The following is a 19,635-nucleotide window of genomic DNA, read 5'->3' on the forward strand; positions in this document are numbered from 1 at the left end:
TAGAAGCAACTCGGTTAAATCATCCACCAAGGTAGCAGAGCCAGTTGCCAAATTTCGCATTTGTTTTGTTACTTCTCTCTCTCTCTCTCTCTCTCTGCCTTGTTTAGATCTGCACTGCCAAAATGGCTTGATTCCATTTCTCAATGATTCAGTTATGTATTTACGTCATATAAACAGCGGTGAAGACATAATTCGGTATCGTGTTTGCGTCCCGCAATAAATACTTCCTGAATTTAATGTTCGGCGTTAGTGTTAGCTTATTTAAACTGTGTCAGTAGAAAAATACCATCCACCATTAACATCCAGGTGGAAAATTATGAGAGGTGCAAAAACAAGTATTATTAGTGCAGGATTTTATAGCTGAACAAACGTATAGAGCATAAAACAATATCAAGTGTAATAAATATCAAGAACTTCGGAACTTATTGTATGAGAGAAAATAAATGAAAATTGATTCTTCGCTAACTGGATTTTCATTATATATATAGATTGAAAACATCTATATGTAGAAAGAAGAAACAGAAATCGATCCTATTACATATTGTTGAATGGCAATAGTTAAATGTAAACAAATAAACATACGAACATTTTAGCCGTATGTTTATACATACTTAATTGAACTTCGTTATAGCTGTACTTAATTCAATTCTTCGCTATTTAAAGGAGATGAAAAATATATTATTATAAATACTCTGTGTAAGACTCGCCAAAAACACTATTCTCTAAGAGAAAAGAAGTTGTAAAAGAAATCAATATTGGTTTAACCATTTCTAGATGGGTAATCGCTATAATTTACTAATGGGAATTGATGATTATATTTTCCAAAATTATTCTTATTATATATTTATTTAGATTATATTTTCCAAAAATCTCACAAAATTGTGTTAGTATCATCTTTAAACTAAAAAAAATGACCTTTTTAATGATATCAGTTTCTTATCTGTACTATTGTTTTAATGATTTTTTTATGTAATATACAATTTGTGATATTAATGTCATGAAACTCGAAGTTAAGTTATTGCGTTTTGATTTATCACATTTACATATTTAAGAAAGTACAGACCAACAGACAATCAACCCCTTGTCTGATTTGACACACAAGGACGTTTAGAATATAGATGCTAATTCTATGTATGGAATTTCATCTATCTAGCACTCTTCGCTTTGTAGTTATTGTTCTAACTTATATTTGAACAGTCAGATAGATAGACTTCCTCTGAGAGGATTTCGTTCAAAATTTGATAGAAATCTACAAATTTGGTATAAAGATCTATACCAAACTATATCCGTCTAACTCAAAGCGTTTTTGAGTTATCTTTGTCATTGACAAACAGACGAAGATTTTCCAAAACTCAGGGAGATTTAAAACGTGGAGATTCGTCAAAATCTCGAGTTCGAATATTTCGACGTTTAATAAATTTTCTCTGTTAAATTATGAGAGATGCAAAAACAAATATTATTAGTGCAAGACTTTTTAATTGAGTAAGCTTATAGAACATAAAGCAATATCCCATACAATAAGTTTCAAGGACTTCAAGGAACTTATTGTATGAGAGAAAATAAATGAAAATGATTCCTCGTTAACTGGATTTTCATTATAAATACAGACTGAAAACTTACAGACTTACTAGGAGGCATCTCATAATTGAGGATGAGAAGCTTCCGGCATGGTGTTTGGTTCTCGCCCCCCTTGTGGCACACGAAAAGATGGGGGTCTTGCTCCTCCCATCGATAACGGGACGTACTTCCTTAGGGAAGGGTTGTATCTTGGCCGGTAATGGCCTTTAGGTCTCAAACACAGTTTCCCACTAGTGTTGCTGTTGCAGCGGTTAGGTCATTCAAGTTTTTTCATGAGCCTTCCGGAGGCTCGGAGTAATCAATTTGTGGTACTACATATAGGAGAAGGTAAAAATAAAAGAGTTTCAGTTAGGAGAATTGTAAGCTATATCATAATAAAGGATCACAGTAAATAGTTTCATAAAGTTATCTATGAAATTGCCGGAGATGTTTGCGATTAAAATTATGAATTCTCAATGACTTGAAAAAGTTATCGTCTTAAAATTGAAAAAGGTAGGTTCCGGTCTTTCAGGAAAACGTGACTTTCATTGTTTTTATTTGAAATATTCACAATTTAAAATTCATGATAAGATATGAGAGCATTAAAATCCAATTTTACTTTCTCGTGCACGAAATGTATCTAGAGAAAGTACTGCAATCGTTAACAAAAAAAACTCGACCTTGATATTTTGAAGAATTTCCCCGTTTTAGATCTCCTTAAATCTGAATTTTTGGAATCCCGTTGGTATTTCTGTAAAATTTAGAGCAAATTCCGCCCAAGGGAAGTATATCTGTTCTTATCCATTCATCCAATACAATTCAAAAATCCTAAAATAAAAATGAAGTTGGAGTTGGTAGTATATAAAATCCATTTACTTGTTGTTCGCCAATCGATTTCTGCGCAAACACAATAACTCAAAAATGTAGCACGCTAACTGAATGAACTTTGGTGTACAGTTTTGACACAAAAATTACAGATCCGTTTCTGTAAACCGCATGTTAAGCAGCCAAGAGGAATAGTTTCAAATCTGATAATCGACTTTATTCTATTCCGGACGAAATTAAGCACAAAACACGTCACGTTGTGGATGTATATGATGATAATAATGTCGTGTCCGCGTTACCACGGAAAGGGCGTGCAGTAGCTTCCGAGGGTAAATACCCCTGAGCACCCGAGGGCAGAAGTCTGACTTCCAGCTCACATGAAGTTCATCTTCACACACACATTCGCTTGCACAACCCCTTTTTACTGTGGAAGGGGCACATTCACACACCTTGCAAATAGAACACATATGGAACAACTATGCCCGAACCGGGATTCGAACCCGGGACGCCCAGATCTCGGGGAAAATACGCTACCCCTATGCAAGGGCACCGGCTGTGGATGTGTATAAAATATTCAAGTGAAAATACTCCAGTTTGTTTGGAAGCGATTTAAAAAAAAATAGCTTATAAATCAATATTTATGTTATTATTAAGCTTATAAATCAAAACATCAGAATTTTAGAAGGAATTGTTTTGTAGAAAATCCTTTAAAAATTATCTATAAAACGTATTCAATAAAATATGATTATAAATGAAAAGGAAATTATCAGTAAAAAAAGTGGAATTATGTTGAAAACATGTGCCTTCCACCGTGACCAAACTACGCAGTGGACACGTTTTGAATCAGTAGCAAATAATTCTCACGTGTTTCAAGAAATCATCTGAAATAATATTCTTATTGCGAAAAGAAAACTTTTAATATCGTCTGCAGTGATTTTAGCGAAAATTTTTAGTTAAGTTTTCAAATACATAGAAATATTTGTTAAAGAAATGTGACTCCATGAGCAGTCGTTGATAGAATAAACATGATTTCAGTAAAAATAGATTTCCAAGTAGTTCCACATTGATTTAACTGGCCAGTTTGACCGAAGGATTCCAGTTCCGAATATTTGCACATCTGTGATTTATATTATCTTTAAATGCGTACACTTTTAAAATAAAAACTTTGTTCCTTTCTTGTTTTGAAGTTCAGAAGAGGCTTTTGATATCTTTCAAACTGTTGATCTGTATTATTTATTCCCCTTCATGTGTTCTTGTATCACGGGAAATAAGCAGGTGTTCAGTAGGGATTTTCCTTCTTCAAAACAAACAAAAAAAAATGAAAAAGTAATATCACTGTTCTAAATGATCACGTGTCATACAAATCATTTTGAAACAGCAGTAAAAGTTAAAAATTTCAAAACAAAATAATTATTCAGAAAAATTAGATTCAGCAATCGCTCATTGCGTATTAGTATTTTTTATGAAGAATACGAAAGAAAGCATTGAATCGGCAAAAGATTCTACTACGAGATTAGAATATTCTTCCATGAATATTTTCAGTGACTGAAAAAAAATCGATTTTTGGAATGATTATCTGTCTGTTAGTAAAATAATTCGAAAGAGCAATAAGCCAGATGGATGAGTTTATGCTTGCAATCTTTTCACGGATTTTTTATACTTCTGTCAAATTTTGAATGAAATTCCTCAGTTAGACGTGTAAATGTTTCTACCTTCATGTGTATACAAACACCCTCTCACCATATATATATATATATATATATATATATATATATATATATATATATATATATATATATATATATATATATATATATATATATATATATATATATATATATATATATATATGCTAATGTCTATACTTTTTAATAGAGGGTTGTTACGTATTGATCCATTCCGATCAAATAAGAGAAAAGCGTAACAAAACAATCCTTTTATTTACAGTCTTATATATGTTCTGTTCAAATCGGAAGACAAGTCGTCAACAACAACAAAAAAAAAATGCTAACAGGCTGTTAGCTCTAAATGGCTACTCCAGGGTCCACTCCAGAAATTCACTGATCTTTATCGGGAACAGCACAGAAACCCGAATCATACGGAGCTTTTCAAAAAATCAGGAACAACTTCTCTAGACATCCACGTCACTCTGAATTTCAATTCGAAGCCTTTCATTGCTCTCCCCTCTCTCTCTCTAAAATAAAAAAATACCGCATTTTATTTGCGTCAGATATCCGCCTCCGATTTTCTCATTGGTGAACTTGAGTTCCCTATCTCTCAATATCTGTTCGGCTTCCTCAACGGTCGTTCCTCAATCGTGAGAGTGTCTGTTGAGGATCCATCTTTGTAGCTGACCCCTCTCGAACACATGTTAGTTATAATCAATTCACAGCTAATACCGGCAACCTGGGTTCGACAATGAATGGCAACAGTTACTGGTGATTGAGCGTTTCGTGATGAATTCAGGAGTCTCTCTTCATAAGGGAAAAAATTTAGCGTCTTAATGTCTTGACGTTCTTCTCCCTTGGAGACAAGATGGATCTATTTGAAATGATGAGACATCTGTATATCCTCACATGGATTCAACAAATGACCAGACACAATGATTTTACTATTAAAAAGGGTCCACATCTGGTGATCCGTAGACACTTAACTATGTGTGGGAAAACGGGTGACGTGACATCTCGTCGGTGTGCCAATCACCATGTGAGGAAAAAGGGGAAACATTGCCGGCTATAACATATTTTTTGAAGCATTATCCATGTATTTTTGAAGTTCTATCTCATGTTTATTCGTGTAAACCTGAGGGAGACTTTTTTATAGACAACGTTAGGTACAATTTATATTTTATATATAACATCCTTATGAATATAACATCATTTATCTAAAATCTAGACTTTTTCATGGTGCCTATTTTACACAGATATCTCCAAGGGCTCCTACTAAAAAAAATCAAATTTTAAAAAAAATTACAAATAATTGCATTAATTAATTTTTCATAAGTACTCTGTTTTAACTAACTGCAAGCAACTGGAAAGTTGCCGAGAAAGTCACACGAACTTGAGCTACCAACAAGCAATAAATAAATAAATAAATTTCAGCCGACGGTTAGTTTAAAATTAGATTATAACAACTCCTCAGGTATAACAATTAGATCTCCTCTTCCCTATCTTATCTTAATTTTTTTATTATTATGTATAATAAAATTTCCAGAAATTAAAAAAAAGACTCGTCAAATTATCTACATTTTATTCTAAATTTTTTTATTACTTTAAATTCAATTAGTAGAAATAAAAAAGATATATCAACGTTCCTTCTTACAATTTTTTTCATCTCATACATTTACAAAAATATATATGACTCAAAGTAGCATATGAAATTGTAGACAAATGGTATTGATATAAAGATTGCTTTGAATAAATATTTACAATTTATTTTAAACATTATTTTATTTACCATTTTAAATTGAATCTTAAGAAATAAACCAGCAAGAGTGGTTCTCTACAAAACTTTCTCGTATATTCTCTTATGAACTTCTCATGCCAGAGGAAGCCTTATATGGAGTGGTGTACAACAGTTACGAAATATTAACCTTTGGCATGAATTAAGCAATTTTACTGAATCAGTCGCGTCATTCTTCACAAGTTATTTGGCTATTTATCTCTGGCATATTTCAACAGTATCCAGAATAAATCGAATTTGTGTTTTAGACACATTTTTCACAAACAATTGAAACAAAAATTTGACACAAAATTGAACTTGTAATCACAAAATCTCACACCAAATTTGATATATTAAAGCCACTTCGTAATTGAATTATTGCGTTTACATATTATATATAGACCGACCGACAGACAATCCGTATTTGGATTTAGCTCAAAATTCGACAGGAATCTACACTATAAATGTTATATCTGTGTACCGAGTCTCATATATTTTACTCTCTTCGTTTTGCAGTTATTGTGCTAACTTATAATCGAACAAACGAATTTCCGCTAAACAGATTTTACACAAAATTCGATAGAAATTTAGAAATTTCTTGTCAAGATCGTAAACCTAATTTCAATCGTCTAGCTCAAAGCGTTTCTGAGTTATCTTTGTCACAGACAGACATCTTCCAGAAATGTGTTTTTCGAACTCAGTGGGGTTTAAAACGTATAGATTCGTCAAAATCTCGAGTTCGCATTTTTTGACGATTACTTTACTTTCTCTATCCTACCAAACGAGATACGAGAAAATAAAAAAAAATGCATCCAGCTTTCTAAACTTTTTTTAAGAATTGTGTCTATCACGTGCACTTGCAAAAACGAAAGTGCAAAAATTCCAATTATTTTAATTTACCTACTAATTTCATGGACATTTGTTTTTTCTCTTTCTAATAAATGTATTTTCTCTATTCAAATTTTAATGTTTCCACCGTCATGTGTGAAATAAACTTAATGAATTAGCAGCTTTCTGTTTTCCGAACAATACTTACTCTTTGTTCTGCTCAATAAAAAGCTGCTATTTTGTAACATCATTTACAAAAATAATTCATGGATATATATGCATTCTTCCCATTTTAGAACACAGTTGATTCTTATTCAGTTTTCTCAAGGTATAAAAGGTAATTTAAAAATACCAGGGTAAAATGATGCGAAGGCGAACTTTTCTTGAACTCACCATTTCCAATAACAACCCGTGCCAACGTCAGGAACGACATAATAAACACTTTATTGAGTCCTTCAGGTGAAGCTGACATCATCTGAACACACACCTGAAAAATGATTGTTCAATTCCTTCTAAATTCGAACGCGTATTGTGCGTTTTACTATTTTCAGTAATTAAATACCGTAATGTTTTTGCGTAAAAATACTTTCGTCTTTCAGAGCTGCTCACGAGAGTAAGAAAAGGACATATTAAAATACAGCATAGGGTATTCAGTTACTCACTCACATTTGAAACTCACGTGGAAATCGGTATTGCGAACACTTTATGGATTCTTTCTTACATATGACTAAATCCCATCTCAGATTTTTTTTAAAGTAAGTATCTTATTTTCTAATAGTCTAAAAACTGTAACTTCCTCAGATGTAACTGTTTGTTTAAAACTATATTTTTTTATTTGATTTCATAATTTGAAATAAAAATAAATTTTTTGCGCTTTTTGGATATAAAGATTGTTTAGTACTTTATTGAATTTCTTGTTACTGAATTAGTTTAGTCTCAAGTTGCATTTCAAAACTGAACTTCTCCATTGCTATTACATTAGAAATCAATGACATAAAACAGAGACTTTTTATCAGTGGAAACTAGAGAGAATTGTTTCCTCAAAACTTTCTCGCATAGTCTGTAATACGGGTGGTAAAAAATTTTGAACTTAGAGAAAGGCAGAGAAAGCCTTGCTTTGCATGGGCGAAATAGTTACAGAAATGAAGTGAATTTAGTATTTTTATTGAATCTATCGTGAGATACTTGGAGAATTTTTTTTGGCGTTTAATCCCTGACATGCGATTAATAGTATCCGAAAATCAAATATTTGTCTTAAATACTTTTTCCCAACAAATTGAAATCAAAATATGATACAGAACTTCTCTTGTAGTCACGTAATCATATACCAAATTTTATAAATTTAAGTCATTGCGTTTTGAAGTCATCACGTTTACAGGTTATTGAAGGTATAAATCGACAGATAATATCTTTCTTGGATTTGATTCAAAATTTGATAGGTGTCTACACTATAAATGTTAAATATGTGTGCCGATTATATCTATTTAGTTCACTTCGTTTTGTAATTCTTGGATTTGACTCAAAATTTGATAGGTGTCTACACTATAAATGTTAAATATGTGTGCCGATTATATCTATTTAGTTCACTTCGTTTTGTAATTCTTGGATTTGATTCAAAATTTGATAGGTGTCTACACTATAAATGTTAAATATGTGTGCCGATTATATCTATTTAGTTCACTTCGTTTTGTAATTCTTGGATTTGATTCAAAATTTGATAGGTGTCTACACTATAAAGGTTAAATATGTGTGCCGATTATATCTATTTAGTTCACTTCGTTTTGTAATTCTTGGATTTGATTCAAAATTTGATAGCTGTCTACACTATAAAGGTTAAATATGTGTGCCGATTATATCTATTTAGTTCACTTCGTTTTGTAATTCTTGGATTTGATTCAAAATTTGATAGCTGTCTACACTATAAATGTTAAATATGTGTGCCGATTATATCTATTTAGTTCATTCGTTTTGTAATTCTTGGATTTGACTCAAAATTTGATAGCTGTCTACACTATAAATGTTAAATATGTGTGCCGATTATATCTATTTAGTTCACTTCGTTTTGTAATTCTTGGATTTGATTCAAAATTTGATAGCTGTCTACACTATAAATGTTAAATATGTGTGCCGATTATATCTATTTAGTTCACTTCGTTTTGTAATTCTTGGATTTGATTCAAAATTTGATAGGTGTCTACACTATAAATGTTAAATATGTGTGCCGATTATATCTATTTAGTTCACTTCGTTTTGTAATTCTTGGATTTGACTCAAAATTTGATAGCTGTCTACACTATAAATGTTAAATATGGGTGCCGATTATATCTATTTAGTTCACTTCGTTTTGTAATTCTTGGATTTGACTCAAAATTTGATAGCTGTCTACACTATAAATGTTAAATATGGGTGCCGATTATATCTATTTAGTTCACTTCGTTTTGTAATTCTTGGATTTGATTCAAAATTTGATAGGTGTCTACACTATAAATGTTAAATATGTGTGCCGATTATATCTATTTAGTTCACTTCGTTTTGTAATTCTTGGATTTGATTCAAAATTTGATAGCTGTCTACACTATAAATGTTAAATATGTGTGCCGATTATATCTATTTAGTTCACTTCGTTTTGTAATTCTTGGATTTGATTCAAAATTTGATAGGTGTCTACACTATAAATGTTAAATATGTGTGCCGATTATATCTATTTAGTTCACTTCGTTTTGTAATTCTTGGATTTGATTCAAAATTTGATAGCTGTCTACACTATAAATGTTAAATATGGGTGCCGATTATATCTATTTAGTTCACTTCGTTTTGTAATTCTTGGATTTGATTCAAAATTTGATAGGTGTCTACACTATAAATGTTAAATATGTGTGCCGATTATATCTATTTAGTTCACTTCGTTTTGTAATTCTTGGACTTGATTCAAAATTTGATAGCTGTCTACACTATAAATGTTAAATATGTGTGCCGATTATATCTATTTAGTTCACTTCGTTTTGTAATTCTTGGATTTGATTCAAAATTTGATAGGTGTCTACACTATAAAGGTTAAATATGTGTGCCGATTATATCTATTTAGTTCACTTCGTTTTGTAATTCTTGGATTTGATTCAAAATTTGATAGCTGTCTACACTATAAATGTTAAATATGGGTGCCGATTATATCTATTTAGTTCACTTCGTTTTGTAATTCTTGGATTTGACTCAAAATTTGATAGCTGTCTACACTATAAATGTTAAATATGGGTGCCGATTATATCTATTTAGTTCACTTCGTTTTGTAATTCTTGGATTTGACTCAAAATTTGATAGGTGTCTACACTATAAAGGTTAAATATGTGTGCCGATTATATCTATTTAGTTCACTTCGTTTTGTAATTCTTGGATTTGATTCAAAATTTGATAGGTGTCTACACTATAAATGTTAAATATGTGTGCCGATTATATCTATTTAGTTCACTTCGTTTTGTAATTCTTGGATTTGATTCAAAATTTGATAGGTGTCTACACTATAAATGTTAAATATGGGTGCCGATTATATCTATTTAGTTCACTTCGTTTTGTAATTCTTGGATTTGATTCAAAATTTGATAGGTGTCTACACTATAAATGTTAAATATGTGTGCCGATTATATCTATTTAGTTCACTTCGTTTTGTAATTCTTGGATTTGATTCAAAATTTGATAGCTGTCTACACTATAAATGTTAAATATGTGTGCCGATTATATCTATTTAGTTCACTTCGTTTTGTAATTCTTGGATTTGATTCAAAATTTGATAGGTGTCTACACTATAAAGGTTAAATATGTGTGCCGATTATATCTATTTAGTTCACTTCGTTTTGTAATTCTTGGATTTGATTCAAAATTTGATAGCTGTCTACACTATAAATGTTAAATATGGGTGCCGATTATATCTATTTAGTTCACTTCGTTTTGTAATTCTTGGATTTGACTCAAAATTTGATAGCTGTCTACACTATAAATGTTAAATATGTGTGCCGATTATATCTATTTAGTTCACTTCGTTTTGTAATTCTTGGATTTGACTCAAAATTTGATAGGTGTCTACACTATAAAGGTTAAATATGTGTGCCGATTATATCTATTTAGTTCACTTCGTTTTGTAATTCTTGGATTTGACTCAAAATTTGATAGCTGTCTACACTATAAATGTTAAATATGGGTGCCGATTATATCTATTTAGTTCACTTCGTTTTGTAATTCTTGGATTTGACTCAAAATTTGATAGGTGTCTACACTATAAAGGTTAAATATGTGTGCCGATTATATCTATTTAGTTCACTTCGTTTTGTAATTCTTGGATTTGATTCAAAATTTGATAGCTGTCTACACTATAAATGTTAAATATGTGTGCCGATTATATCTATTTAGTTCACTTCGTTTTGTAATTCTTGGATTTGATTCAAAATTTGATAGGTGTCTACACTATAAATGTTAAATATGGGTGCCGATTATATCTATTTAGTTCACTTCGTTTTGTAATTCTTGGATTTGATTCAAAATTTGATAGGTGTCTACACTATAAATGTTAAATATGTGTGCCGATTATATCTATTTAGTTCACTTCGTTTTGTAATTCTTGGATTTGATTCAAAATTTGATAGCTGTCTACACTATAAATGTTAAATATGTGTGCCGATTATATCTATTTAGTTCACTTCGTTTTGTAATTCTTGGATTTGATTCAAAATTTGATAGGTGTCTACACTATAAAGGTTAAATATGTGTGCCGATTATATCTATTTAGTTCACTTCGTTTTGTAATTCTTGGATTTGATTCAAAATTTGATAGCTGTCTACACTATAAATGTTAAATATGGGTGCCGATTATATCTATTTAGTTCACTTCGTTTTGTAATTCTTGGATTTGACTCAAAATTTGATAGCTGTCTACACTATAAATGTTAAATATGTGTGCCGATTATATCTATTTAGTTCACTTCGTTTTGTAATTCTTGGATTTGACTCAAAATTTGATAGGTGTCTACACTATAAAGGTTAAATATGTGTGCCGATTATATCTATTTAGTTCACTTCGTTTTGTAATTCTTGGATTTGACTCAAAATTTGATAGCTGTCTACACTATAAATGTTAAATATGGGTGCCGATTATATCTATTTAGTTCACTTCGTTTTGTAATTCTTGGATTTGACTCAAAATTTGATAGGTGTCTACACTATAAAGGTTAAATATGTGTGCCGATTATATCTATTTAGTTCACTTCGTTTTGTAATTCTTGGATTTGATTCAAAATTTGATAGCTGTCTACACTATAAATGTTAAATATGTGTGCCGATTATATCTATTTAGTTCACTTCGTTTTGTAATTCTTGGATTTGATTCAAAATTTGATAGCTGTCTACACTATAAATGTTAAATATGGGTGCCGATTATATCTATTTAGTTCACTTCGTTTTGTAATTCTTGGATTTGACTCAAAATTTGATAGCTGTCTACACTATAAATGTTAAATATGGGTGCCGATTATATCTATTTAGTTCACTTCGTTTTGTAATTATCGTGTTAAAAAATATTCGAACAACCAAACAGACTTTCTCTGAATAGATTTTGCTCAAAATTTGGTAACATTCTACAAATTTGGTATAAAGATCATACACCAAATTTCACCAGTCTATCTCAAAGACTTTTCACTTACCTTTATCATAGGCAGACAGACACTTTCCAAAAATGCGTTTCTCGAACTTGAAGAAGTCTAAAATGGAGAACTTCTAAAATGGATTGGAGGTTCGTCAAAATGTCGAGTTCGAATTTTCTGACGGTTACAATTCTTTTATACTTCGTGTATGAGAAAGTACAGTAATAGGCAAAAGTTTGATGAAACTCCCAGTTTTAGACTTCTTTCAGTCTTAAATAATGATCTTTGTAGTTACATCTTTTTATTAATCATTCAGTGTGTTTACTTAAAAATTTGGTAGTTCAATCGACCAGCACATGAAACTTGATATGAAGTTTTTTCTCATAAATGTTTATTTCTATCGAAAGTTGGATGAAATCTTTCAAAAGATTAACTATTAGACTGTTCATCCAATGGGCACTAAAACACAAATATACGAAGAGTAGTTCCATTAAATTTAACTTATGATTATTTCGTTCGACTTGTAGAACTGAAATCAAAATTTTAGGCCAAATGAGTCAAAGGGAAGCTTTAATATACATATTGAATTTAATTCACTATACGACGACGCATCATTGTTATTTTATTTTTTTATTTTAAAATTTAAACGCTGCAATTCCAAGGAACACCTTTTGGAGATACAGTAATTAAAGAGATCTTGAAAAATGTGCCAACATCACCTTCATCACGAGGTCTCTTTTAACGCAGTTAAAGAAGATTTAAATAAATATCCAATTCATCTCCTCGGCCATTTTTATCTGATCTATTTATGAAAAAGATCACCAGAGAGTCAGAACGGGGTGAATAATAACGTAAGCTGAAAAAATGTTCCGATCTTCCTGGCATTGAAATGGAATCAACTTCTAACCAATTCCGTGCCGTTAAGATTTAGTTACTATATTTACATATTATAATCGACTTTGACAGCAGTCTAAACCATTTTCTGCGAAAGTAAGCTTAAAGATTTGGAAATATCGATTAAATGATGAACGGCGTCGGCATTATGTTTGAGACCGACGTCAACGAAATCTTCTTTGGATTCAAAAGGCGAGGGATTTCAATTAGGAAAAGTCCTCTGATTAATAAGTACTTGAAATTTCTGGTTAAAACTTAAGTAAACATAGTTGTAAGCTCTATTAATGAAATTCAAATAAACAAGGTCAATCAAACGACTCTTTCTTCCTGTTCCTGTAGGAAACAAGGTTACTTCAAAGTTTCTGTGGATTTTTTTTTTTTTTTTAAGTTATCAAAGGAAAACTTTTTTTTTATCGAATCCTATTCTGAAATTGCCAAAAAAGTCAAAATACATATTTGCTTGCAGTATAATGTTAATAAAATTCAAGTGACCAGTTAAACTGAATGAATCAGAATGGCTCCGAATTTAAGCTATTAGTCTTGGTTTTCCTGAGTTTTGTCTCTAAATAAATAGTTTATATTAAAAGACTGTTAGCTAGATCTAGCTGTAAAGAGTTAATTAAGAAGTCAATTTTAAAAATTATTTTATTTTCTTTGGAAAAAGGAAAAATTACGTTTGTTCCCAGTTTGAGCTTATTTATTTATAAAGCAGAAAAAAATGCGACATATTTATGCCATTGTTATAAAGAAAAAGCAAGAGAAAAATAAATAATAATAACGGATTTTCGAACTTTTAGATCGTTGCATCATATAATGAAAGTTTTTTAAGCTTGAATCGGTTTTTATATTATTTTAAAAAATTTATTTCTAATGTAGCAACAATAATAAGAACACAAAAAAAAATGTATTTAATATCGTAATAGCACGCGTGTGTATAAATACAGTAACTAAAATAGTAAAAATTATTGTAGTAAATATATATTTAAAAATATTTTAAAAATACCTTAAAATTAGAGAAAACGATTGTACAGAAATGTAATTGATATCAGTGAAAAGTTTATTCTTTTGGACTTTAAATTGCAATAAAAAGGACTTTTGAGCAATAATGTGCTCAAAAGTTCTAGAACACAAAATTTAAGTTTTCGATTAATTCTTAATTAAAATTTTGAAAAAAAAAATCCTTTCTTAGTAAGCACTTACCAAGTAAAAAATAATAGCTTATTAAATCTGGTCAGCTAGATCCAGTGATCGGCCTTGTCGAATTTTTTAAACGATTTCTATGAACATTATCATACAAGTTAATTAATCATTCGATCGCAAAATACCGTCTGTTTGTAGAAATATTTATTTAAAATTTTGTAGTATCCTTTGACTTCCGATATGAATATTATGTGTAAAATAATAAAATTATTGTAGTAAAATTTGCTTAAAAAATATTTTTAAAATTCCTAAAATTAGAAAAAAGTGTTGTACGGAAATAAAATTTGTATCAGTGAAAAATTTATTAATCTGGATTTTAAATTGGTGTTAAAAGAATAATGTGTTCGAAAGTTGTTAAGGAAATATTTTTAATAAAAATTTTGAAAAAATCCTTTTTTTAGTAAACACTTAATAGCTAAAAAATAATAGTGTATTGAACCTGGTTGACTAAATCCAGTGATCGGCTTTGTAAAACTTTTTAAGTTATTTTGATGAACGTTATCATATTAGTTAATTAATCATTCAATTGCGAAATATCGTCTGTTTTCAGAAATATTTATTTTTCTAATTTAAGTTTTGTAGTATCTTTCGTATTTCGATATGAATGTGCATAATCAAGTTGATGAGACATATTCCACAGACTGAATGGAGTTTCGAATTTCGACGCCTTGTATTAGATCTGAATTAAATGTCTCATTTCTTACATTTTTTTTCTTACTCATTAAAATGGTTAAAGTTAAAAAAAAATTAGTCTCAGCATTTTCATATTCATAAGAATATTTTCACTCTTACAGTATTTAAATGAAATAATAAAAAAGAAAAAAAATTTAAATTACTAAAAACGTAAATTTTTAATCTCTTCCTATTTTGGAGAAAAATATTAATAATTAGCAATTTTATTATTTCCGAATTAATTTTCCTTTCTTTAATTTTTGAATTTTGATATTATATATACTCTTAAGTCAATGTTTAAGATCTAGAAATTTTTTTTTAATAGTTTTGAAGTCTTTACTAGTTTATTGCGAACGCAGAGTTATAATATGATGAATATCGCAATAAGATCTTTTATAGTTCTTATTATCATAATTCTAAATATAAATTACGTTATATAACAGCTATATATTAGTGAGTTGTATTATTTTTGAAAATGGCTCTTTACATTTCGTGAAAATATTCATTTTTACTTTTCGTGAAAATATTCATTTTTACTTTTTGTGAAAATATTCATTAATCTTATTAAATGATCGTGCATCTTTATATGCCGTTTTTCGAAACAATGTTTTTTTTCCCTAGAAAATGTTAGATAGAGTAAATATTTGTGGTTTTAGAAAGCTTACGAAACTTGTTTTTAGAAAGCGGACCAAAAACGCATGTGTCAAGTATCCCCCTTTCCCTCAACTCTTTTGTTCATTTCCACAATATCGAATAATTCACGGTCAGATTCTTAGAATTTTAAAGAAAATTGATTGCATTTTAGTCTTTTTCCTTTACACGATTCCGTATGAAATTATACACATAACTACAATTGGAGCATCGTGCCCACATTCCTTTATTTTCACAAGCAAATTTCCCTTCTCGCGCTTACATGCACTCGAATAGAAGAAAAGACAGACATTTGATGAAAATTTTGATTCAGAATCTGCAATTCTGGTTATAAAGCCTATGGCGAAAGAGCTATTCCATTTAACTCATTGCGATTTTGATTTTTCGTTTTCACTTGCACAAGAACAGATAGATAAACAGATATGCGCTTAACATATCCGTTAACAAGCAAAATTTGTGATATATTTCCACTTGGAATTTAAGGTCTAATGATAGAGTTTCGTTATTTTTTCATATTAAACCTAAAAGTCTATTATAATTAAGAATGCTATGAGAATTTGTTTATTCCGTTTCGGACAAACATTTTCGCTCGCTTTTGCATTGAAAAAGCTTAAATAATGAAACTCCAGAGAAAAATAAGTTTCAAAAATGTTTTAATAAATATTTTATGATGTTTTCTAATTATTTCTCGTCCTTTTGGTTAATACCAAAGTATATTATTCTCCACGTTACTTCTCTAAATGAAATCACCATCCCCCTCTTTTTTTATGTCAATCGATAATTTTCCTCAAAACGAATTCAGATTCTTCTATGTTTTGAAGAAAAGATAAAGGGTATCATTAAATGGGAAATAAGATGTTTGCCTGGAAATTAAGATTCTTAGAATGTTGGAAATAATTAAGAAGACTAATGAAAAAAAATTCGTAAAACATTCAGATATCACAAAAATTCGTAAAACAAAAGAAACTAAAGATTGTTTCCTGAATTTCTTAGATAATAACACATTTGCAATAATTAAACTCTAAATAGATAAAATAATTTCTGCGAATATTTTTCAATTTATACATTATTATTATTATTATTATTTTCAATTCGTTAGACCAAATCCTGATATATTAAGTCACGCGCACGAACACGCTGCTATTTAAATTGAAGTAAGTGACTATTATGCAAAAGATGCTACCAAATAAGATTTTTTTTATTTTTAAGATCCATTTGACCTATTTTTAATTAAGTCGCCAAAAACTTTCCTTCATTACTGCAAGAGGAAGCAATAAAAAAATATTTAAATAAATAAAATGAGTTTACAAATGTATCCGGAGTAATTCTGTTCTTTTGTTTGTCACTTCTGTATTTCCATGATTTCATCTTGGCGACAGAATGACTGCTTCCCAGTAGATTTTAAAGGGTTAAAGCACTCTAACGGTTTCAAGGACGCCCACTGAATTTTGATTGACTGGTTTCGAGGACATCTTCATTTTTAAATGCTCTTATGTAGACTTAAAACCAAACAACGTTGCTAGCTTAAGGAACTTAAGAAATATAGCTGAATATTTTTCCAAAATTAATCATCTTAAAAAGACTGAAAAAAAAACCCTAGAGGAGTGGTCTCTCTAAAACTGTCTCGCATACTCTCTAATAAAGGTGTTATAACAGAGAACGCCTTCGTATTTCGATATGAATGTGCATAATCAAGTTGATGAGACATATTCCACAGACTGAATGGAGTTTCGAATTTCGACGCCTTGTATTAGATCTGAATTAAATGTCTCATTTCTTACATTTTTTTTTCTTACTCATTAAAATGGTTAAAGTTAAAAAAAAAATTAGTCTCAGCATTTTCATATTCATAAGAATATTTTCACTCTTACAGTATTTAAATGAAATAATAAAAAAGAAAAAAAAATTAAATTACTAAAAACGTAAATTTTTAATCTCTTCCTATTTTGGAGAAAAATATTAATAATTAGCAATTTTATTATTTCCGAATTAATTTTCCTTTCTTTAATTTTTGAATTTTGATATTATATATACTCTTAAGTCAATGTTTAAGATCTAGAAATTTTTTTTTAATAGTTTTGAAGTCTTTACTAGTTTATTGCGAACGCAGAGTTATAATATGATGAATATCGCAATAAGATCTTTTATAGTTCTTATTATCATAATTCTAAATATAAATTACGTTATATAACAGCTATATATTAGTGAGTTGTATTATTTTTGAAAATGGCTCTTTACATTTCGTGAAAATATTCATTTTTACTTTTCGTGAAAATATTCATTTTTACTTTTCGTGAAAATATTCATTTTTACTTTTCGTGAAAATATTCATTTTTACTTTTTGTGAAAATATTCATTAATCTTATTAAATGATCGTGCATCTTTATATGCCGTTTTTCGAAACAATGTTTTTTTTTTCCCTAGAAAATGTTAGATAGAGTAAATATTTGTGGTTTTAGAAAGCTTACGAAACTTGTTTTTAGAAAGCGGACCAAAAACGCATGTGTCAAGTATCCCCCTTTCCCTCAACTCTTTTGTTCATTTCCACAATATCGAATAATTCACGGTCAGATTCTTAGAATTTTAAAGAAAATTGATTGCATTTTAGTCTTTTTCCTTTACACGATTCCGTATGAAATTATACACATAACTACAATTGGAGCATCGTGCCCACATTCCTTTATTTTCACAAGCAAATTTCCCTTCTCGCGCTTACATGCACTCGAATAGAAGAAAAGACAGACATTTGATGAAAATTTTGATTCAGAATCTGCAATTCTGGTTATAAAGCCTATGGCGAAAGAGCTATTCCATTTAACTCATTGCGATTTTGATTTTTCGTTTTCACTTGCATAAGAACAGATAGATAAACAGATATGCGCTTAACATATCCGTTAACAAGCAAAATTTGTGATATATTTCCACTTGGAATTTAAGGTCTAATGATAGAGTTTCGTTATTTTTTCATATTAAACCTAAAAGTCTATTATAATTAAGAATGCTATGAGAATTTGTTTATTCCGTTTCGGACAAACATTTTCGCTCGCTTTTGCATTGAAAAAGCTTAAATAATGAAACTCCAGAGAAAAATAAGTTTCAAAAATGTTTTAATAAATATTTTATGATGTTTTCTAATTATTTCTCGTCCTTTTGGTTAATACCAAAGTATATTATTCTCCACGTTACTTCTCTAAATGAAATCACCATCCCCCTCTTTTTTTATGTCAATCGATAATTTTCCTCAAAACGAATTCAGATTTTCGGATTTTTGGCAAAAATAACCTTAAACAAAATAATATTACGCTGTTAATTTTAACACAACAGAAATATATATTGTATATATCCAAGGTCTATCGTGATTTAATTAGAATAAAATGTCAAACCAAATGTTGATTCAGAATATGTTTCATTCAACTATGGATTTAAGTCAAGAAATTATTTTTCATTAAGAATCTTTTAATTCATATTAAAACGCCATATTTTAGTAATAATTATGTAATGTTTATCAAGAACAAATAGTATAATTTCAAATTTCATATTTTCTTTTAAGTTTTGAGAATCTTGTTCCCTTTTTTCGCGCTAATTTTTTATTTCGTACAAAATTTATCAATATAATATGGCATTTTTTTCAAGCCCCTAGTAACATTTTTATCCATATTTTTAGAATTTTATGAAGTTTTAAACATAAATAAGCTATTTATTTTATCGATTCATATAATCCAAGGTAAGAAATAGCGAATCGATATTTCCGATTTTTGCTCTGGAGCCCCACTTGTTCTAGTAAAAGAATCAATTGTGTAAAATAGAAAATTCATCAATCATTGCGTTGAGTCTTGCAGTGTGAGTTCTTTTCCCACATTTAATAGCCTCACACGTGCCAACTAACAGAAAACCAATAGAACGTCGCATACAGTTTTAAATCTTTTGTCTTAAAAAGTAA

The 19,635-nt window shown here is 29.6% G+C and overlaps 1 protein-coding gene across 1 annotated transcript in view; it reads left to right on the forward strand.

Annotated features, from left to right (window-relative positions):
* Positions 1-7,285: 7,285 nt before the first annotated feature.
* Positions 7,286-19,635, forward strand: part of LOC129987940 (dicarboxylate carrier SLC25A8-like) — a 58,968-nt gene continuing 46,618 nt past the window's right edge. Inside the window, exon 1 of the mRNA XM_056095954.1 lies at positions 7,286-7,406. The gene's annotated coding sequence lies outside the window, so the exon portion shown is untranslated. The remainder of the gene's footprint in view (positions 7,407-19,635) is intronic.

Source organism: Argiope bruennichi, chromosome 10 (assembly GCF_947563725.1).
Source record: "Argiope bruennichi chromosome 10, qqArgBrue1.1, whole genome shotgun sequence".
NCBI lineage: Eukaryota > Metazoa > Arthropoda > Arachnida > Araneae > Araneidae > Argiope > Argiope bruennichi.